At 41.8% G+C, this 24,511-nt stretch overlaps 2 protein-coding genes across 2 annotated transcripts in view; one reads left to right on the top strand and one right to left on the bottom strand.

The window, feature by feature from the left end:
- Positions 1 to 24,511, bottom strand: part of LOC126162788 (uncharacterized) — a 640,449-nt gene that overhangs the window by 593,066 nt on the left and 22,872 nt on the right. The gene's annotated exons all lie outside the window — the stretch shown is intronic.
- LOC126162787 (polypeptide N-acetylgalactosaminyltransferase 1-like) overlaps positions 1 to 24,511 on the top strand; it is a 353,756-nt gene that overhangs the window by 309,076 nt on the left and 20,169 nt on the right. The window lies entirely within an intron of this gene.

The following is a 24,511-nucleotide window of genomic DNA, read 5'->3' as shown; positions in this document are numbered from 1 at the left end:
ATAATAGGAATTGTCCACGTCAGCAAAATAGCTATTAGTTGCTGCAATCGCCACCTCGTTTGGTTAAAATCTTTGTCGCGCCAGCTATTTCTTCAAATTGAGGAACAAATAGTAGTCCAAGGGAGCCAAGTCTGGAGAATAGGGGGGACGTGAAACTAGTTGGATCCTATTTCGATTAATTTTGCGACCACAATTGCTGAGGTATGTGCTGGTCCATGGTCGTGGTGGAAAAGGACTTTTATGCGGTCTAATCACCGGAGTTTTTCTTGCAGCTCAGTTTTAAAACGGTCCAATAACGATGAATAATATGTACCTGTAATAGTGTTACCCTTTTCCAGATAGTCGCCGTGACCTTTCCGGCCGAAGGAATGGTCTTCCCTTTTTTTGGTGCAGATTCTCCCTTTGTAACCCATTGTTTAGATTGTTCTTTGGTCTCAGGAGTATAGTAATGTATCCATGTTTCATCCGCAGTGAGAAAACGACGCTTAAAGTCCTGCGGATTCTTCCTGAATAACTGCAAACCACCCTTGCAACACGTCTCACGATTCCGTTTTTGGTCAAGCGTGAGCAATCGTGGAACCCATCTTGCTGACAGCTTTCTCACGCGCAAATATTTATGCAAAATATTATGTACCTGTTCATTCGAGATGCCCACAGCACTAGCAATCTCACGCACCTTAACTCTTATGTCATTCATCACCATATCATGGATTTTATAAATGATTTCTGGAGTGGCAACCAACACAGGGCGCCCAGAACGTTCAGTATCACTTGTGTCTATATGGCCACTCCGAAAATTTCGAAACCACTTACAAACTGTTCTTATCGAAGGTGCAGAGCCACCGTAATGTTTATCGAGCTTCTATTTAGTCTCCTGGGGCGTTATTCCTTTCATTAAGTAATATTTAATCACCACACGAAATTCTTTTTCGTCCATTTTTTGACAGTCAATCGACTTCCTTGATTCACAAGAATGCCAAACACAAATAATTAGACCAATATGGTTGAAACTTGGAGTGCGTTCTTTCCAAAGGTGCTACTACCTCAACATAACCTCGATACGTGCCGGTGGTACCATCTCTCGGACTTTGCACGGACTTTCCAAACGCCCCTCGTAGAATGCTGTAGCTGCGAGCAGGAAGCCGTTTCCGCACTGGGAACGCAGGCAGAGACACTGGCGGCACCGAAATATGCCAATGGTGTGAGAAACGGGAGACAGAACCCTACTCTTGAGATACTGATTGTTGGGGCCCCACCAACATTTAGGCGCGAAGCTAAGACAATTTATTAAATACTAGCGAACCCGGAAATGCTTCGCAATTGCTAAATATGTGTGGGAATTGGAACATTCTCCGGTGAACAAACAGACTTCGGCCGAGATCGCTTAGCTTCCAATATTGATCCTTCCAGTACAAATTTAACATACAGACTGTGAATGTTTCTCTTGTAAGGGGCCCACGGTGTGTTAAACTGTTGTCGAAACCGCCTCTGCGTCGCAGCAGGTCTTTTGGTTACGTGAAAAATTAAGGCAACTGCCGATCGGTGCTGCGCTCTTAGTTGTCCATTGTCGGCCATGTTGTAAACACTAGTCTCCTAGCGACGGTATCGTGAATTAAGCGTCATTTCCTAACTCTTTTGTTTCTCCAAGCTCTGCTGCTAATATGATCAACGGGATATCTCGTGCTACTGATACACTATGTACGAAATAATTAGTGACACATTTCGTGCGCCGCCCTGTATGGCCTAACGGTGTGATTGTTAACTGTTTTCTGATGTTAGTCAATAAATGCATCGTCATGACATCTAGAACTTTATAATAATGTACAGTGTGAGGCAAAGAAAAGTGGCACGGACGAGTGGATATCTTTTGTGGCAGCATTAACGGAGGAGGAAAAAAACCTACAGTTACTTCCAACAGGGTGGAGTAACATTGAAGTACATTTACACAATCTTCACTCCTGACAGTGTTGTTAGCAGAAGTCAGTTTGGTCACTGCCATAGCTGGCCACCCAGGTTACCTGATCTGTCAGTGTGCAGTTACTTTGTGTGTGTGTGTGTGTGTGTGTGTGTATCCCTCAATTCTAAGGTGTATCGTAACAGCCCTCACAGTCTTAAAAGAACTGCAGCTGAACATTTCGGGTGAGACTGTAGCAATTCCAGTAGTCCAGCTTCGATCTGCGTTCAGCAACTTGCTCACCAGGGCCCAAATGTGCCAAGAGACGAGTAGTGGTCACTTTCAATATCTGCTCCAGTCGGGTTAATACTGTATTTCCTGTCCTCTGCTGTGTTTCTTTGTACAATGGAACTCTGTTCCCCGGCCCACTTTTATTTGCCCCACCTTGTGTATTAGCTACCCACAATGTCCACTTGCAGTCATACAGGTAGGCAGTTTGCATGTCCAAACGCAAACGAATCCAGTAGCGCTACAATAATTGCGTCAAGGAACTACATGACCGAGAAAACTGCACAGAACAGGTAGGGGGAGTTTCCAGTGTCGATTCACTAAGCTGATTCAGAAAGGAGTTAACTTTTGCAGTCTTAAGTGGGAAGGAACAGTTACACTGTAAGCCACCCAAACCACTTTCTATGGACTCATGGCTAGACTGAGAAACTTTTACGGAAGTTTACTACCTTGGGTGGGTCTCGTAATACGAAAGAAGATGTATGCTGACTTTCCCTAGCCGCGTTGTCGCTAGCGTCTGTCGCTTGCCGTTACACAGCCAATAGGCCGTGTAAGGCTCGCGCAGAATAACATGGCACCGGTAGTCTAAGCATTCTGTGACAGCCTAATGTTAAGTTTGCAAAAATTATTACCTGTAAACAAAACCTATGAGGTATAGGAAATTAAATATTAAATAGTGTTTCATTTTCATGAAACTCGTTTCTAGCTGGCGAACATGGCCACAAAATCCGCAAAGTTGCGGAACACGGTTTTTCTGAAATAATTAAAAAACTATACCTCCGATCGAGAAAGGTTAAAGGAGAAAGTTGTAGGGTTGAAAAAGATCTATCGGTCGCTTTTTTGGAAGTATCGATTGCTTTCTTACGCTTCGAGATATATTGAGAAAACCCTTAATAATCTGGTTCTCTAAAACTCGTTAACCATCACATTCCAATACTTGCTATTTACTGAGTATAGATCGCTATAGCGCGTTTTGAAAAATTAAAAAAGTTATTGTTCTAAATACATTGATTTTTGGAAAAAAGGCGCTCTCGGTAAACTGGCTGGAACTTCTCAGCGGATGCCCGTACAGTATCGGTTTTAGGCTTATTTTCTTCGAAAATGCTATTAAATAATTTTTACGATTTTATTAATTGTAAGGATAAAAAATTGACTTTGCACAACTTGAATTTTCATTGACCGTGTCTTTTTAACTTTCCCAGTTTTTATTTTATGAAAGTAATTTTTAAGGAAAGAAACTACTGACATTTTTAAGAATTTAAAAAAAATCTATTACCTTGTGGAACCGAGGTATATTTCTAAAAATCTACTGGTAGCAATATTTTACAATGATATGCTTGATGGAAATTAATATTGAACATTTATATTTTCAAGAAAAAAATACTAGGCACGCTTCATTCACTTTTAGTAGTAGTAATAGAGTAATAAAGTGAAGTGTGAAAGCGCGGAGTGCGTCAGCTGGAGCGGGCGAGGTAGTGGGGGGAGCATGCGCGCGCGCTCCAGTGATTTTTGATATCTCGGCTTCTGGACCGCGTACAAGACTCAATTTGCTCTTAGTCTGGGGTAGCTTGACGAAATAAATACTAATGTTACGGTTATTTTCGCCTTAGAAATAAAATAGCCCCGGATGTATTATTTAATTTACGATTTGTTTATATTTATCGTCATTTTAATAATTTTGTATTATTACAACAGAATCTTTAATGAAACACCTTAAATGTTTTGTTTAATTAATGATAATACGTTATATTTGTTCCTGATTTCTTTAACCCTTACTTCATTACTGTTCTACCTAATTATTTTTGGTGTAAAATTAAGTAAATGCTACATATCAGAATAAGTTGAAAGATTTTTTTTATTTACACAAGTTTTTTAACAATACAACTGCGTATAAGATACGTATAAATTCAGATAGCTAAAAAGAACACACGCAACGAAAGTCCAAGGGTTTTGAAGTAATCTTTTGATCCTTACAGTTAATAAAATCGTAAAAATTATGTAATAGAATCACAGCACAACTCTTTACGAGGAAAATAAGGCTAAAAACGTTACTGTAGGAGCATCCGCTGAGAAAATCTGGCCAATTGTCGGGAGCGCCTTATATATATACTCCTGGAAATGGAAAAAAGAACACATTGACACCGGTGTGTCAGACCCACCATACTTGCTCCGGACACTGCGAGAGGGCTGTACAAGCAATGATCACACGCACGGCACAGCGGACACACCAGGAACCGCGTTGTTGGCCGTCGAATGGCGCTAGCTGCGCAGCATTTGTGCACCGCCGCCGTCAGTGTCAGCCAGTTTGCCGTGGCATACGGAGCTCCATCGCAGTCTTTAACACTGGTAGCATGCCGCGACAGCGTGGACGTGAACCGTATGTGCAGTTGACGGACTTTGAGCGAGGGCGTATAGTGGGCATGCGGGAGGCCGGGTGGACGTACCGCCGAATTGCTCAACACGTGGGGCGTGAGGTCTCCACAGTACATCGATGTTGTCGCCAGTGGTCGGCGGAAGGTGCACGTGCCCGTCGACCTGGGACCGGACCGCAGCGACGCACGGATGCACGCCAAGACCGTAGGATCCTACACAGTGCCGTAGGGGACCGCACGGCCACTTCCCAGCAAATTAGGGACACTGTTGCTCCTGGGGTATCGGCGAGGACCATTCGCAACCGTCTCCATGACGCTGGGCTACGGTCCCGCACACCGTTAGGCCGTCTTCCGCTCACGCCCCAACATCGTGCAGCCCGCCTCCAGTGGTGTCGCGACAGGTGTGAATGGAGGGACGAATGGAGACGTGTCGTCTTCAGCGATGAGAGTCGCTTCTGCCTTGGTGCCAATGATGGTCGTATGCGTGTTTGGCGCCGTGCAGGTGAGCGCCACAATCAGGACTGCATACGACCGAGGCACACAGGGCCAACACCCGGCGTCATGGTGTGGGGAGCGATCTCCTACACTGGCCGTACACCACTGGTGATCGTCGAGGGGACACTGAATAGTGCACGGTACATCCAAACCGTCATCGAACCCATCGTTCTACCATTCCTAGACTGGCAAGGGAACTTGCTGTTCCAACAGGACAATGCACGTCCGCGTGTATCCCGTGCCACCCAACGTGCTCTAGAAGGTGTAAGTCAACTACCCTGGCCAGCAAGATCTCCGGATCTGTCCCCCATTGAGCATGTTTGGGACTGGATGAAGCGTCGTCTCACGCGGTCTGCACGTCCAGCACGAACGCTGGTCCAACTGAGGCGCCAGGTGGAAATGGCATGGCAAGCCGTTCCACAGGACTACATCCAGCATCTCTACGATCGTCTCCATGGGAGAATAGCAGCCTGCATTGCTGCGAAAGGTGGATATACACTGTACTAGTGCCGACATTGTGCATGCTCTGTTGCCTGTGTCTATGTGCCTGTGGTTCTGTCAGTGTGATCATGTGATGTATCTGACCCCAGGAATGTGTCAATAAAGTTTCCCCTTCCTGGGACAATGAATTCACGGTGTTCTTATTTCAATTTCCAGGAGTGTATATATATATATATATATATATATATATATATATATATATATCTCGAACAGTAACACTTTTTAATTTTTCTATAAATTCCTTTTTTAACTTAGGGCGGGCTATGAGTACAGTACCTAGCAAGTATGTGAACGCGAATGTTAACGAGTTACAGAGAAACCGATTTTTAACAGTTTTTTCAATACACCTCGAGACGTCAGAAAGCAACCGATACTTTTAAAATAGCAAACGATAGATCTTTTCTAAGTCCTACAATTTCTCCTTTAACGTTTTTTCGATCGGAACTACAATTTTTTAAGTATTTCAGAAAAAACCATGTTTTACAATTTTGCGGATATTTTTGGCCATCTTCGCCATCTTGGATAGAGTTTCACGAAAAAGCAGCTCAGTTTAAAATTTAATTTCCTGTACCTCACAGTTTTTGTTTCCAGGTAATAATTTTTTGCAATCACTCCTCCACAATGCCGCCTCAGTCGAGAGTCGACAGCCGTCCTGCTCACTTAGAGCTAGGATGAGCAACTCTCCCGCATTTCCCGGAATCTCCCACATTGTAGCAATTTCTTTTTAATCCTCCTGCTCCCTTACTTCTGTCTGTTTCTCCCGCGTGTTGCGCAAGCCGTCACTGTTACACATTGACGTGACAAAAGCCGTGGTATACCTCCTAAATAACGTGTCGGACCTACTTTCGTGCATGTAGTACAGCAACTCGACATGGCATGCACTCGACTTGTTGGAAGTCTCCGCTTCTATAAATGTCCATAACTGCGAATGTGTTGCCGGTGCAGGACTTCGTGCACGAAGTGACCTCTAGATTACGTCCAATAAATGTTCGACGGGATTCATGGCGGGCGATCCCGGTGGCCAAATCATTCGCTCGAATTGTCCAGAATGTTCTTCAGACCAATCGAGAACAACTGTGTCACGTGACATGGCGCATTGTCATCCATAAAAATTCCGTCGTTTTTTCGGACCATGAAGTCAGTGGATGGCTGAAAATGGCCTCAAAGTTGCCGAACATTACCATTTCCATCAGAGGACCCTGTTCATTCCACGTAAACACAGTCCGCACCATAATGGAGCCACCACCAGCTTGCACAATACCTTGTTGACAACTTGCATCCACGGCTTCGTGGGGAGCCTGCACCACACTCGAACCCTACCATCAGCTCTTACCAACTGAAATCGGGACACATCTGACCAGGCCACATTGTGTAGACTCCAACAGCTATGGTTACGAGCCCAGGAGAGGAGCCGCAGGCGATGTCGTGTTGATAGGAAAGGCTCTCGCGTCGGTCGTGTGCTGCCATAGCCCATTAACGCCAAATTTCGTCTCACTGTCCTAACGGATACGTTTATCGTACGTCCCACATCGATTTCTGTGGTTATTTTGTAGTGGACTGACAAGACAGCCAGTCCATAGTGACGGGTAACCGAAAGGCACGCGTTTACACACGCCGGCTGGCGTTAGGTCTCAAACAGGATACGTATGAATGCTATAAAGAAAAGTACGTAGCTGCTGGAATACTTAACTTTAATCCATCATTTGTATACAGCATTCTGGATGATACAAGTGAGACTCTCTCTAGAAATGGTTAATGGCGCCTTGCTAGGTCGTAGCCATGGACTTAGCTGAAGGCTATTCTAACTATCTCTCGGCTAATGAGAGAAAGGCTTCGTCAGTGTAGTCGCTAGCAAAATCGTCGTACAACTGGGACGAGTCCTAGTACGTCTCTCTAGACCTGCCGTGTGGTGGCGCTCGGTCTGCAATTACTGACAGTGGCGACACGCGGGTCCGACATGTACTAATGGACCGCGGCCGATTTAAAGCTACCACCTAGCAAGTGTGGTGTCTGGCGGTGACACCACATATTTCACGCAGTGTTGCTTGTTTGTTAGCACTGACACCGCTAAGCAAACGTCGCCTGCCTTTGGCCACTGGGTTGTCTACGGTGAGAGATAATGCCTAAAATTTGGTATTCTCGGCACACTCTTGACACTGTAGATTTCGGAATATTGAATTCCCTAACGTTTTAATCCTGTGAAGTACTTTTTTTTTTTTTTTTTTTTTCAAACGTGTGTCAAATCTTATGGGACTTGACTGCTAAGGTCATCAGTGCCGAAGCTTACACACTACTTAACCTAAATTATCCTAAGGACAAACACACACACCCATGCCCGAGGGAGGACTCGAACCTCCGCCGGGACCAGCCGCACAGTCCATGACTGCAGCGCCTGAGACCACTCCGCTAGTCGCGCGCGGCTGTGAAGTGCTGTCAATCAAATTCCCTGATCAAGTGCGTCGATATGATAGTTGTCGCGTGGTGTGTGCTGAACCTGATGGTATGAAGTATTTTTAATGTTTCGGAAGACGAATGGCGACTTGCAAGTAGCCATAAAAAGTTCCAGTTCCGACCCTGTTGACAAACTGCCCGATACCGACTTAAATCATTTTCTTGGGAGATAAACAACTGCCTACACTATATTTTTCCCGTTCTTTGAGAGTTATGGTAAAGGCGGGAAAGGGGGGAGGGGGGGAGAGGAGCCGCAGACTACCTTGCCCCGGGCATGGGGCGGCCGTGAGAGGGGTGGGGGGGGGGGGGGGGGTAGGGAAGATTTACTTGTGTCTCCATCAATATTGGCAACCCACGGATGTACTCGCCTCGTACAAAACAGCAGCTATGTTATAACTAAGACACGGACGTAACAAGGACTCGCGGAAGCGGACTATACAGACGTTCATGTTTAAACACACTTGTTACAAATTTTTTTCCTCAATTGACTCGCACATCGCAACATTATTTCGCAACGTTTCAAAAGAGTCGATTAAGTTAGCATCAATAGAAAACAGAGGACAGTCAACAAGAAATATTCCGATTTGTGTACAGTAGTCTTCTTTCCATAATGTACCTACTGTACTGTTCAGGGTTCACGTGTGTCTTCATGAATCAGTTTTCATCTCTACTATCTTCTAATATGGGGCCATAGCTTCTATAAAAGTTTTAAATGATGTCATCTTGCTTTGAGCTGCTGTCAGAATTTTATTTTACAATTGCAATTTCGGCGTTAACCCATTTCCAAGCATCTAAAAAACGTAACACAGCGTAATGAGATTAATTTTATGTGGGATTAACAGTAGGTACAACCAGTTTTGTAGTTTGTTGACATTCAATCACCGTACTTACAAGATTTTCTCTGTTAGTTCTTCCTCTGTTCGATTTTTGTAAAATGCTTTCCATTGACGAAAAAATTCTCTAACGGTTGAATTACGTTCGTCGTGCCATGTGGAATCTGAAGTATCTCTACTTCTTTTTCAGGGTGAGCTTGAAATACAGCTTTTAATGAATCAGAACTTTTATGACCTGACTACGAATCTATATGGAGAAGAGATTTGTTGCCGCAGATGAAAAACAGGATGCATGAAAACTGTAACGCTTTCATTTCCCATTTTTTTCCCCGATTTCGATGCGTCTACCTCAAGATTGTCTGCGTAGGACGTTGTTCTTTTGACACCTGGTCCAAAACGTCCTACTGATTCTACATACAGTTTAGGCAGGAATGAACCATGTAGACTAATTATGAGCATTATAATGTATGAATGTGTGAGTGCAGTCTAGGACTGCGCAGTCGCCTGTGTATGTTTTTCCCTTTCAATAAGTCTTCTTTTAGTACGCATTTCTTTTTGAAAACCGGACTGATCTGCGTTATTAAAGTATGATTTACTGAAACTAACGATCTTCGCTTTGCATTCGTAATAAAGGCTTTTATGAATTCAGCTTGAATGACTTCATCTTCCGACCTGTTTCTCGATACAAATTTTGTTACTTTTCTTGACAAAATTTTATGTGATCTTTTGAAGCGACTAATCGAACTTTGAGAAGCTGTAAATTCTTTAGCGCCTATCGCTTTTGCAATATCGAACGCCCAACAACGTAAAGTTGTATCGCTGGGGGAAGTAGGTTTACTTCGTTAAAAAGCGCGAACGTGGAAAAATGTATTAATTTAAATGTCTTTAAAGCTGCCAGATAAGTGGAAATGCTAGTTCCCTTGTTTCACATCCCTAACTCTGGCCAAGAAGTATTCGCATTTTTCGTGCTATGATAGTAAATTTTTCATTCTGGTTCCCAGCTTTGACTCTTCCACAATTTTGCCATTAGATCGCTATAGTTTGGCAACCGATATAGGTTTTTGTTGACATGGGTGACGACTGATCTGGTATAGGTTTTTGTTATTGTTTTTCGAACCATGTTGCTTGAGTTGGACTCCTCTACCTTTACCTGCCTGCTATTATCGAACCGGTCCAGTATAACCTAACGTGTCCTCAGAGCTCACAAGATTCATCACAACCTCAAGGTGACATGCCAGCAGGAGGTTTTTGTTTTATTTTTTAATTTTATCGTATTTCTTAATTTTTATTTTGTTATTTATTTTTAATTTTTAAATTCTGTTTGATTTTTGTTTCTTAATTTATTTGTTTTATAGTTACTAACAATTCATTCATATACGCATGAAACCGTATATGCAAACATATGAAAAAAACATAAATATTTAATACAGTGCACAAAATAACAAGAAATAAAAGTACGATACCGAACGAATGGTAAGAAACGTACTCGAATGGCTATACAAAAGGCCGCTGGTCCGGGCTAAACCAAAAATGTTTCACCCCATGTTCCTAGCTAAAAATAGTTATTATTTAATAGGAATCGAGCATATAGACACCCTCCCCCCTCCCAACCACAATTCTGCACGCAGACATTTCATACATGTTTTTTACAGCGCTTTTGCATTGTTACGATAGTCTATTTGTGATATCGTCCAGAGATAGGAGGCTACGCAAAGTCTGCATCGTGAATCGATGTCACAGACATTAGCGATAGCTCGCTGCAATCCGCAACTACGTAGGGGAGGTGGTCGTGAAAAGCAGTGCTCTCAAGCTGAGATTAATGCAGTGTCGAGCATGCAAGAGCTCGCCCAATTTGCGACATCATGTACGTCTGATGCTTCCTAACCTTTCTGAGACCACTACCCCTGAGTGTAATCAGATATTAGCTAGAACCCTCCATCCCTCCCCTCATACACTGTCATAAACTTCAGCGCCTAAACGAACTTCAGGATGAAAAAAATTTTTTGAACACTTTTATTATTAAAATGACAAAAGATAAATGATACTTTAATTTTTGCAGATGTTTTGTTATACTAGATGTTTTTTTTTTATACTATGACCTAATGAGTCAATGAGGTAATTTGGCGCCGCTTATTTCTAACAACCATTTTTTTAAAGACTGATGAAGCAGTTCTCAATATATCACGAGTGACACACTTGTTACAAAACATACTTCCTCTGCATCACTCCTATTCCTAGAGACACTTGCTTTATCCATAGCCAGCACCCACCTTTAAAATCAACCGCACTTATTATTTGCAAACCACTCGATTGTTGGACTCTTTGCTTCTGAAATGACAAAAACTGGAAGAATTCAGGCTACCAGTGCTTTGTATCTGACCATTGCAAATAATAATAATAATAATAATAATAATAATAATAATAATAATAATAATAACTTATCTGAAACCTAAAGATCAAGCTGATACAGCAAACCCAGCAAAATATCGCCCCATAACATGCCTACCAACAATATAAAAAATATTAACTTCAGTCATTACACAGAAATTAATGACACACACAACACAGAACAAAATTATAAATGAAGAACAAAAAGGCTGCTGCAAAGGAGCACGAGGATGTAAAGAGCAACTGACAATAGATGCCGAGGTGACATATCAAGCTAAAACTAAACAAAGTCGCTACACTACGCATACATTGATTACCAAAGAGCTTTTGATAGTGTACCCCACTCATGGTTACTACAGATATTGGAAATATACAAAGTAGATCCTAAATTGATACAGTTCCTAAACATAGTAATGAAAAATTGGAAAACCACACTTAATATCCAAACAAATTCAAATAATATCATCACAGCCAATACAGATTAAGCGTGGAATATACCAAGGAGACTCATTAAGTCCTTTCTGGTTCTGTCTTGCTCTGAACCCACTATCCAACATGCTAAATAATACAAATTATGGATACAATATTACTGGAACATACCAAAACAAAATCACACATTTACTATACATGGATGATCTAAAACTACTGGCAGCAACATATCAACAACTCGGTCAATTACTAAAGATAACAGAAGTATTCATCAATGATATAAATATGGCTTTCGGAACAGACAAATTTAAGAAAAATAGCATAGTCAAGGGAAAACACACTAAACAAGAAGATTACTTATTGGATAACCACAGCGACTGCATAGAAGCGATGGAAAAAACAAGTGCCTATAAAAATCTAGGATACAGGCAAAAAATAGGAATAGATAATACAAATATTAAAGAAGAACTAAAAGAAAAATATAGACAAAGACTAACAAAAATACTGAAAACAGAATTGACAGCAAGAAAAAAGACAAAAGCTATAAATACTTATGCTATACCAATATTGACCTATTCATTTGGAGTAGTGAAATGGAGTAACATAGAACTAGAAGCACTCAATACACTTACACGATCACAATGCTACAAATATAGAATACATCATATACATTCAGCAACATAAAGATTCACATTAAGCAGAAAGGAAAGAGGAAGGGGATTTATCGACATAAAAACCTACATTATGGACAGGTAGACAATTTAAGAAAATTCTTTATAGAACGAGCAGAAACTAGCAAAATACACAAATCAATCACTCATATAAATACATCGACTACACCATTGCAATTTCATAACCACTTCTATAACCCTTTAGATCACATAACATCAACAGATACAAAGAAAGTAAATTGGAAAAAGAAAACACTACATGGCAAGCACCTGTATCATCTAACACAGCCCCACATCGATCAAGACGCATCCAACACATGGCTAAGAAAAGACAATATATACAGTGAGATGGAAGGATTCATGATTGCAATACAGGATCAAACAATAAACACCAGATATTACAGCAAGCATATTATTAAAGATCCCAATACCACAACAGATAAATGCAGACTTTGCAAACAACAAATAGAAACAGTAGTATACTAGCAAATACAGAACACACCAGAAGACATGACAATGTAGCAAAAATAATACATTAACAACTTGCCATAAATCATAAACTAATAAAACAACACGCTCCCACATACAAGTACACACCACAAAATGTACTGGAGAATGATGAATACAAATTATACTGGAACAGAACCATTATAACAGATAAAACAACACCACATAATAAACCTGACATCATACTCACCAATAAAAAGAAGAAATTAACACAACTAATCGAAATATCCATGCCCAATACAACAAATATACAGAAGAAACCAGGAGAAAAAATTGAAAAATACATCGAACTGGCTGAGGAAGTCAAGGACATGTGGCATCAGGATAAAATTAAGACATTATACCAATTACACCAATTATACTATCAACTACAGGAGTCATACCTCACAATATCCACCAGTACATCAACGAAATACAGCTACATCCAAACGTATATATACAACTACAGAAATCTGTAATTATTGATATATGTTCAATTACCCGAAAGTTCCTAAATGCAAAGTAACATATACCTTACTGTTAAAAGGAAGTTTACGCTTGATCAAGGTCCGCGTCACTTTCCATTTTTAACCAGACATAACGTCTGAGAAAGGAAAGAACTAATAATAATAATAATAATAATACTGCCTATGACCTACATCAGTGTAGTATCCATCACAATTTTACTGTTACGTTGTGCTGTAATCAGTTCGTTTATCTGTTGTGAAGTGGATAATGAAGCAATTTCTGGTCCTCTGTTGGAACTACCTACAATTCAGAGAAGGCATTTGCATGAGAGATTTAAGTGTAAGTACCTCAGTAGTACTGTCATAGGTGCATAGTACAAAAAAGTACAGAATATGTGAGAAGTGGTGGACTATTTGAGGAACATTATGTACTTACAGTAGCTTCACAAGCTTTAACCTGCCCCACATTGTATAACACGTTAATGCTACTTTTTGAAGAAATATGTAATCATTGTTAACTTAGGCAATCAGTGTTGAGAGTCCTATGAAACAGTAATAACAGCAATAATCTCTCAAAAATAATTTAGAGTAGTGACCGGAATCCAGTCGCACCTTTTCGCTTTTATCCCCTAAAAATTTCATTTTGCCCTCAGGGGATAATTATCCCCAAATTGGGAACCAGTGAATTCTAGGAGAACAGTGTTAGTCGAAGCCTCAGTGAAGCATGTAGTTGTGTTAATGTAGAACTTTGTACTTCAAGAGAACATTTTGTTAATCTTTGATCAAGTCATGCTTTCATAATCAATGACAGTTGCAAATTATTAAGCAATCCTGTGGCAAAGAACAGCGTCAAAATAAATCATTTATTTATATATATAATAAAGTGAACTAATATTTCACGTGTTCGAGTATGATATGCCACCTCACTGAGCACTCAAAGAACCCACGGTTCGTAATCTCTACATCTAAATTTATACTCCGCAAGCCACCCAACGGTGTGTGGCGGAGGGCACTTTACATGCCACTCTCATTACCTCCCTTTCCTGTTCCAGTCGCATATGGTTCGCGGGAAGAACGACTGCCGGAAAGCCTCCGTGCGCGCTCGAATCTCTCTAGGGGGAAGCAATATATTCGATACATCATCCACAAACGCACCCTCTCGAAACCTGGACAGCAAGCTACACCGCGATGCAGAGCGCCTCTCTTGCAGAGTCTGACACTTGAGTTTGCTACACATCTCCGTAACGCTATCACGCTTAGCAAATAATCATGTGACGAAACGTGCCGCTCTTCTTTGGATCTTCTTTATCTCCCCCGTCAACACGACCTGAAACGGATCCCACACTGATGAGCAATACTCAAGTATAGGTCGAACGAGTGTTTTGTAAGCCACCTCCTTTGTTGATGGACTACATTTTCTAAGGACTCTCCCAATGAATGTCAACTTGGTACCCGCCTTACCAACAATTAATTTTATATGATCATTCCACTTCAAATCGTTCCGTACGCATACTCCCAGATATTTTACAGAAGTAACTGCTACCAGTGTTTGTTCCGCTATCATATAATCATACAATAATGGATCCTTCTTCCTATGTATTCGCAATACATTACATATGTCTATGGTAAGGGTCAGTTGCCACTCCCTGCACCAAGTGCCTATTCGCTGCGGATCTTCCTGCATTTCGCTACAATTTTCTAATGCTGCAACTTCTCTCTATACTACAGCATCACCCGCGAAAAGCCGCATGGCACTTCCGACACTATCTACTAGGTCGTTTATATATATTGTGAAAAGCAATGGTCCCGTAACACTCTCCTGTGGCACGCCAGAGGTTACTTTAACGTCTGTAGACGTCTCTCCATTGAGAACAACATGCTGTGTGCTCTTTGCTAAAAACTTTTCAATCCATCCACACAGCTGGTCTGATATTCCGTAGGCTCTTACTTTATCAGGCGACATTGCGGAACTGTATCGAACGTCTTCGGGAAGTCAAGGAAAATGGCATCTACCTGGGAGCCTGTATCTAATATTTTCTGGGTCTCATGAACAAATAAAGCTAGTTGGGTCTCTCACGATCGCTGTTTCCGGAATCCATGTTGATTCCTACAGAGTGGATTCTGGGTTTCCAGAAATGACATGATACGCGACCAAAAAACATGTCCTAAAATTCTACAACAGATCGATGTCAGAGATATCGGCCTATAGTTTTGCGCATCTGCTCGACGACCCTTCTTGAAAACTGGAACTACCGGTGCTCTTTTCCAATCATTCGGAACCTTCCTTTCCTCTAGAGACTTGCGGTACACGGCTGTTAGAGGAGGGGCAAGTTCTTTCGCGTACTCTGTGTGGAATCGAATTGGTATCCCGTCAGGTCCAGTGGACTTTCCTCTGTTGAGTGATTTCAGCTTCTTTTGTATTCCTTGGACACTTATTTCGATGTCAGCCATTTTTTCGTACTTGCTAGGATTTAGAGAAGGAACTGCAGTGCGGTCTTCCTCTGTGAAACAGCTTTGGAAAAAGGTGTTCAGTATTTCAGCTTTATGACCAGACGAAAATAATTTCATTCTATTACAACACTACAGGGTGCCTCAAAATAAAATTTATAATTGCTAAGCTCTCTGCGCATGCACACCAAATCAGAGGAAGGGGGGGGGGGGGGGGAGGTAGGTTCAGCGTTTGCGTGGCCATTAGGAATTCAGTCGATAAGGAGCGCTTCTCGGGAACAGTTATTCAGTGACTGTAGCACGCAGGAAATTTTGCAATAAACTTGGATTGAGTAATGTAAATGATGCTCCAAGTGTTCGTCTTGTCGGGAAAAGGATCAAAACGTTTGAGGAGACCGGTTCAACGCTGGCCAAACCGAAATCGGGGCGACCAAGGTGATCAAGAACGGGAGAATCCGAGAAGTGTGTAAATCACTCCGTTCGTGACGACCCTTACCTCGCCACTCATAAGCATTCAAGTTCTTTAAATGTGCATAGATCATCACTGCACTGAATTCTGCAAAAAGACCTTGAACTGCACCCTTATAAAATCCAATTGCGGCAAGAATTAAAACCTCGGGACACCAGAAATATGCTTTAGTTCGTTAATGATGTGGCTTAATGCCCTTCATTTAACATCATCTCGCTTTCTGGCGAGGCTCAGTTTCACCTGAAGCGATGTCCGTAAATCGTTCCAGGCTAGTGCCAGGATGGTTCATTTAAAAGGGCACGGCCGACTTCCTTCCCCACTCTTGACACAAGCCGAACTTGTGCTCTGCCTCTGACAATGTCGACGTCGACGGGACTTCAAACCAATCTTCCTTCCTTGGAGTGCAACGAATCCTAAACAGAAGCTCGAGAAACCCCTTCTTTCGCCGAAAGTTACTGTATGGGCTGCGATGTCGGCTCAAGGAATAATTGGCTCGTACTTTTTCGAGGACGAGAGTGGTCGGGCAGTTGCAATGAATTTGGAATTTTATGTAGTATTGTTAATGACTCTTTGGTGCCTGAATTGCAAAACATTCCTGGTCATAGAAAAACATGGTTTCAGCAAGACGAAGCCACAGCACACACGTCCAATGCGCCTATACTGCGAATTCGTGAAATTTTCCCTGGTAAATTGATCTCCAGGAGAGGTGACATAAATTGCCGTCACGCAGTCCAGATTTGAGCTCCATGGATTTTTTCTTGTGGGGATATTTCAGATCTAATGTGTAGCAAAGTGGCTGCCACCCCAACGTTTACATGCAAAATTTTGTTCATCGTTTAAATGAGCGCCATAGGCATGTTGATTTGCATTTAAATGACATCATTTTTAAGAAGTAAATTTCCAAACTGTATATTTCAATAATAAATACAGATTTCGTCGATAGACTTCAACTTCTATTTTATTTCAGTACATCAAGTATGAACTTTCGTTTGAGACACCCTGTATTACCGTTTACAGACTCCCTAGCTGTAGCATACAAATTATGTGCGATATGTTTTTGTGCATAGGCTTCAGCTGTCGAATTGCACCTCCTTTACCACACGATGGTCGTTTACAACAAAGGTTTCACCATTACCATTGTACTCTACTGCATTGTCTGCACAGGTACAGACCAACTTATTTTATGCTCGCTCTGTGGTGGGAACTCATAAATTTTTAATTATCTCCTCAGTGATGTTAGTCTTTCTCTACATTTTCAACATCAATGTGATACTTTTTCCCAATGGCGGAAGCCTTCATTGTATAAGTCTTCATTTTGGTTGTTCAAGAAACTCAGAAATTGCCTTATTGTCATTCTGGAAATGTCTGCTTCATAATAGTTTCTTCATCGTAGGAAAGAGGAAGCAGCTATGGGTACCATTTCAGGACAAGGAGGTTAGCAAAATTTGATAACCCAAGGAACCAACATGTGTGGCTGCTTCTTGTTTGGAATGAGCTCGGACATTGTTCTGGAATAAAAACAACCACGTGGACAGCTTGCTATGACGTTTCTTCTTGACAGTATCTCGTAATTCCATCGGGACATTTTATTACTTTTCTATTGTGATTGATGACCTGTACAATTATTAGCATGATACTAGGGCAGTCCCAACGATGGCTGCATGTTCACCTTTTTCACTATTCTTGAATCCATGTGTATGCATTGCTTATTCATTTCTTTCTCTCGTGGTCAAAGTGATACACCCAGTGGTGATTTGGTGGCATTATGAACAGGATTGCTTGTACTCTGTGGAAATATGATGTGAAATGTGTTTTTTGACCACCAAGTACGATTAGGGGCGTTCTTGGGTCTGCAAAGAACAGTCTTCGTTTGTGTTAGGTAGCTGTCTACATATCCCTTGCAGTTGTGGTGTGTCATACATTGTTATACCATCAGGACCGTGGAGAACTGGTGTATTGAGCATAAGCATAACACAACAGCCAAGTAAAACTGCTGTTGCAGAACATTGCCTAGGCACTGGTCGACCTACAGAACACAACAAGACGGAGATTCTGGCTTGCACTTCCAGCTGTTGGGATAGCGTTGTTAAGGAAGCAGTTGCGATTAAATCAACAAGTGACAAACAGAGATGGATGTTTTTGGTTAAATTCTGAGTGGAATCGTGCTCTCAGAGTTATGCCTTGTTAATGGTCATAGCGAAGGCATGGTTGAATCACAAGGTGTGAGGTTAATGTGGGGTTCGAGCACAGTTAATGAATTTAGCAGTAATGTAATCTCATTTAAGTGAGGTACCACTAATCTTACAGCATTAATTATGCCACATTAGATCAAGGTTTCAGATTAACATAATAGTAGCATTTTTCTTTAACAGCAATTGACAAGGTGGTAAAGTGGACAGATTTAGAGTTCAAAAGTTCTACAGATACTACTGAATTTTATTTATTTCTTCAAGTTGCACAGAAGCAGAACAGAGGTAAACCATTGCCTCTAACTAACTGTAGTAACTGTAGTAACTAACTGTAGTACAATCATCGCTTTTGGACATAGAATCTGCATCGAATAGAATTGCGAAACATCCAGTTCATCGATATCTGCTGGCATTGAATATGGTGGCAATAAAACTATCATAATTACAGTAACAGTGCCCAGGAATTGTGGTGCAGAATAATGATATTGAGATTAGAAGTGTAGTGTGACGTTGCAGACTGTAGAGTAATGAGCAGTTAAAATTTAAATAAAATAAGTTAATAGAAGTAAACGGTATTTACCTGTAACGATGAATGTTGATGTAATTTAGTCTATTTGCGCAGTACACAAAGCTTGCTTAAAGAAAGTAAACAACTCCTACCGCTGTTGCGCGTAATAGCGAAATTAGACTGTCGATAGATGGCGCCTTCTAAATTATTTACATCGACCTGTACGATCGATATCGACTGACTGACTACGCTTGCGTAAAGAATCTGAACAGCTTTAACAGCTGTCGTAAATGTTAGTTAAATAGATTGTCAACAGATGGCACTTTCTACAATGACTATATAAGAATGCATTCTAAATAAAGTTTCTTAACGCAAACAGTAACGATGTCTGTCATTAATATTGATTACGAAATACGGAAGATACGGCGTACCGACAAATAACATCACTGGGAAATAATATATATTGATGATAATTCGTATTTATGCGTCAAAATTCAGTTACGCCACCTTTCGCACTTGAATACGTAATATCTGAGGCCCAAAATTTCCGATATAGCGTTTGCCGATGTTGCTGCATTAACTGTAAACATGCGGCTGAAATGGCTAGACAGTCACAGAACATGCTTAATGTAATATAAGCTAACGTCCAATAAATTATTATTATTATTATTATTATTATTATTATTATTATTATTATTATTATTATTTTGGAAGTTGTTCAGACGTGTGGTTTCCCATAAGGTAGCAATATGAGACCATAGATTCCGAGATATATCCTGTTACTGTACTTCTCATCCGCAGAATGCCTCAGATTCCTTCTTTCTTGTACCAAACTTAAAAATTTCTCACAGTCCGTGTACCGGATTGGGTGTGGAATCGTCGCCCTATTCGACCGAAGAAAACAAACTGATATGAACTCTGCTGGCCGTCGTCCGAAACATGTACTTCCGGGCGTTGAAATAGGTTACACAGAGACCACACACGTGGCGTACTGGTTTGACAAGAGCCGATGTTGGTCGTCGGTGGAATACCCCGATGTCGATGGCGTTGTGACTGCAGCCCTACGAATACTGCCGACTCCATCCGAATCGGACACGAATTCCATGAGGAAAGCAAAACATGGAGAGTGACTTACGTATTCGTTACTCCATGTCGCTAACGACTTGCTCCACTGAGAATAAGTAAATGAATGCGTAGAGTCTGTTCTTTTGGACATGTCCGAAAGAACAGACACCGAGCATTCATATCACTGATTCGCCTGGATGGGCAACGGATCCACCTTCTTCAGTGCGGATGCACAAGTACATCCGACCTCCTGCGGGAATGTCAAAAGTAGGGAGCACGGAGGAAATGCACAGGGACTGTGGGCAAGTAGCGCTCGGTGGGAACGTGGGTCGGCATTGCAAGTTAGTCCACGCTGTTCCGTAACACAATGTTAGCGCACCTGCCTAGTAAGCAGGAGATTCCGGGTTCGAATCCTGGTCCAATACATGTTTTCACTTGTCGCCGCTGATTCCGTGTAATGTCCCGATGTAGCTGACATCAGTAATCCCTTCCCTTCCCTTCCCTTCAACTCCACCTTCAGTTTACTTATAATAAGTAACTAGACAGATGCGAAAACTACCGGGTCGGCACCAACGTGCGGCAAAGGAGAAAGCTGAACAACTAAACGTTTCTGTATCTGAGTCCACTGAGGTCTATAAACTGGATACGAAAACTACAGGCTCGGCCCACATCGGGCACGGAGCGCACGCGAGGAAGAAAATATATGAGTAACGAATTGTTTTCAGTGAAAATTCGTCTTTATCCAATCAAAGTTAGGTTTCCACAAAAGTCATTGCTAGAAATGTTACACGATAAATCAGTCTAATCTATAAGCCGTAAATTCAACCAAATACCTAGGTATTACAACTTAAATTAGAAGGAACACACAGAAAATGTTGTGGGGTAGGCTAACGAAAGACTGCGTTTTATTGGCAGGACGCTTAGAAAATGTAACAGACCTACTAAAGAGACTGTTTACACTACGCTTGTCCGTCCTCTTTTAGAATACTGCTACGCGGTGTGGGATCCTTACCAGATAGGACTTACGGAGTACATCGTAAAAGTTCAAAGAAAGGTAGCACTTTTGTATTATCGCGAAACATGGGAGAGAGTGTCACAGAAATGATGTAGGATTTGGCGCGGAAATCATTAAAAGACAGGCGTTTTTCGTTGCGAAATTCCAATAACCAACTTTCTCCTTCGAATGCGAAAATATTTTGTTGACACCGACCTACATAGGGAGGAACAATCACCACGATAAAATAAGGGAAATCAGAGCTCGTACAGAAAGATATAGGTGTTCATTCTTTCCGCGCGCTGCAGGAGATTGGAATAATAGAGAATTGTGAAGGTGGTTCGATGAAAAATGGTTCAAATGGCTCTGAGCACTATGGGACTCAACTTCTGAGGTCATCAGTCCCCTAGAACTTAGAACTACTTAAACCTAACTAACCTAAGGACATCACACACATCAGTGCCCGAGGCAGGATTCGAACCTGCGACCGTAGCGGACGCGCGGTTCCAGACTGAAGCGCCTAGAACCGCTCGGCCACTCCGGCCGGCTCCACTGATCAATTTGATAGTTGTTATCGAAGGTTCCCAGCATCTGTGGTCATATTACTAACATAGAAAGGTGTACTGTGGCTATACTAGTGAAATATGCTTAACTTTAAGCTATAACAATCTGCCTTCATAGGTTAGTGATTCAGTGCACCGTTGAGTGCCATGTGAGAGCTTGAATTCGATTCCTGGTACTGCCGGGAATTTTTGCTTGATGGGAGGATTGGAACAGAGTGCACTCAACCCTGTGAGGACAACTGAGGGGCTGCTTGACTAATCAGTAGCACTTCCAAGATAAAGGGACCCAATCATGACCTTGGAGCAGTGTGCTGACCACATGCCCCTACACACCACATCCAGTGATGCCATTGGCAGAGGGTGACATGGTGGTCGGTCGGTCCCGACTGGTCTTTCTAGGACCAGAAGGCGGAACTTTACCTTACAACGCTAAATGTATCTTCATAAATACATCAGCTGACAAACCCGGCATTGTTTGGATATTCATTTTGCCAATTTTCTACTAGAATCGAAAACAATAAATAAAGATTATTTGCAGTGCAATATTGAAAAAAATTCATTGCCATGTATTCCTGAAAACACCTTTGAAATCATGAAACAGTCATACAAGGAAAGATACTGTACAATTGTGTAACTACTGTGTCCAGATTAAGAAACAGGACGCCAAACAGTTTCTATCCTGAGTGCAGCTACTTGGCGCGTGTACAATGCGATTTTGTAAACACCTCTAAGGCAACGCTTCTTATACCTCTATAAATGGTATTAGTTTTCTCCTACAGTCATTTGTGCTTTGTAGTTGAAAGCTGTCAAAAATGCTGCAAGGTGTCAGGAACATATCCGACTCATTGTAGGAATGTCTTAGTACTAAAGAATGAATGTATCAAAACTTCAAACTTGATGCAGCATTTTTTCACCTACCCTAGTGTTTATGACGCCATATCTTTTGAATTATGATAGGTTAGTGGTTCATACTTCGAAAGCGATCGTTGCCTGACGCTAACGGATATGAGGTGTGTGAGAAAAGAAAAACTGACAACACTGTGAACGATCTGGCAATGCTGTGTTGTTCTACCTGCGTAGACCGGTGTGTTCATCCCTTCCAGATGGCCAGTCCGAGTTTCGAGTGCGTAAAGCTTTGATGTAATTTTTGAGAGCGCCATCAGTTAAGTAGTGTTTTAGTTGTGTTACGAAAATGGCCCAGTGAAATTTACAGCAACGATATGCAATCAAGTTTTGTGTTAAGCATGGAAAATCCGCGAGTGTGACGTTTAAAAATTTGAAACAGGCCTATGGGGAACATTCCTTATCAAGAGCACACAGGTTTTCCACTGCCACAAACCATTGATGGTAAGCCAAGAACGCGGTGAAGATGAGCCTCGCTCAAGGAGACTTAAGCTTCAAAAACCGACGAGAACGTCGAACGTGTGCACTCTGCTGTGAGAGCAACCAAATGTTTTAAAAAGTTGTCCTTGAAAGGCTCAGGAAAAGGGTGAACCTAGTGAGACCGGACGTTGCAGACAAGTGGATGCTTCATCATCACAGCGCCCCATGTCACTAGGCCACTTTCATCGCGGAATTTTTTACCTCAAAATGAATTCCTGTTGTTCCACAGCCTCCCTATTCACCTGATCTGAGAACTTGTTAATTTTTTTCCTTTCCAGAAATTGAGAAGTGTCTTAAAAGGACGTCGTTTTGGGACTCTGGAGAACATTCAAAAGAACGTATGTACGGGTTTCATTACTATTCACTAGCGCACTTGAGCAGATGTAATTTCGATGGATTGCTCACATGCTGCCTGCAATATGGAATATCTATGCTACAATAGAATCGCAGGTCAGAGCAGTGTTGGCAGTACGTCGAGTTTAGTAGCTCGCAGAGAGCAATCGAGTTTTTTAGCTCGCACAGAGCACTAAGTTATGGAGTTCGGACAGGACAGTGCAGCGGTTGACTTGTGTTGGGCCGGTCATGCAGAATGACGGCGGCGCCTGAGCGATATGTTGTCTTCAGTCCTGAGACTGGTTTCATGCAGCTCTCCATGCTACTCTATCCTGTGCAAGCTTCTTCATCTCCCAGTACTTACTGCAACCTACATCCTTCTGAATCTGCTTAGTGTATTCATCTCTTGGTCTCCCTCTACGATTTTTACCCTCCACGCTGCCCTCCAATGCTAAATTTGTGACCCCTTGATGACTCAGAACATGTCCTACCAACCGGTCCCTTCTTCTTGTCAAGTTGTGCCACAAACTCCTCTTCTCCCCAATTCTATTCAATACCTCCTCATTAGTTATGTGATCTACCCATCTAATCTTCAGCATTCTTCTGTAGCACCACATTTCGAAAGCTTCTATTCTCTTCTTGTCCAAACTATTTATCGTCCATGTTTCACTTCCATACATGGCTACACTCCATACAAATACTTTCAGAAACGACTTCCTGACACTTCAACTACACTCGATGTTAACAAATTTCTCTTCTTCAGAAACGCTTTCCTTGCCATTGCCAGTCTACATTTTATATCCTCTCTACTTCGACCATCATCAGCTATTTTGCTCCCCAAATAGCAAAACTCAACTACTACTTTAAGTGTCTCATTTCCTGATCTAATTCCCTCAGCATCACCCGACTTAATTCGACTACATTCCATTATCCTCGTTTTGCTTTTGTTGATGTTCATCTTATATCCTCCATTCAAGACACTATCCATTCCGTTCAACTGCTCTTCCAAGTCCTTTGCTGTCTCTGACAGGATTACAATGTCGTCGGCGAACCTCAATGTTTTTATTTCTTCTCCATGGACTTTAATACCTACTCCGAATTTTTCTTTTGTTTCCTTTACTGCTTGCTCAATATACAGATTGAATAACATCGGGGAGAGGCTACAACCCTGTCTCACTCGCTTCCCAACCGCTGCTTCCCTTTCATGCCCCTCGACTCTTATAACTGCCATCTGGTTTCTTTACAAATTGTAAATAGTCTTTCGCTCCCTCTATTTTACCCCTG

Source organism: Schistocerca cancellata, chromosome 2 (genome assembly GCF_023864275.1).
Source record: "Schistocerca cancellata isolate TAMUIC-IGC-003103 chromosome 2, iqSchCanc2.1, whole genome shotgun sequence".
Lineage (NCBI taxonomy): Eukaryota > Metazoa > Arthropoda > Insecta > Orthoptera > Acrididae > Schistocerca > Schistocerca cancellata.
This window is presented reverse-complemented; position numbering and strand designations above follow the sequence as displayed.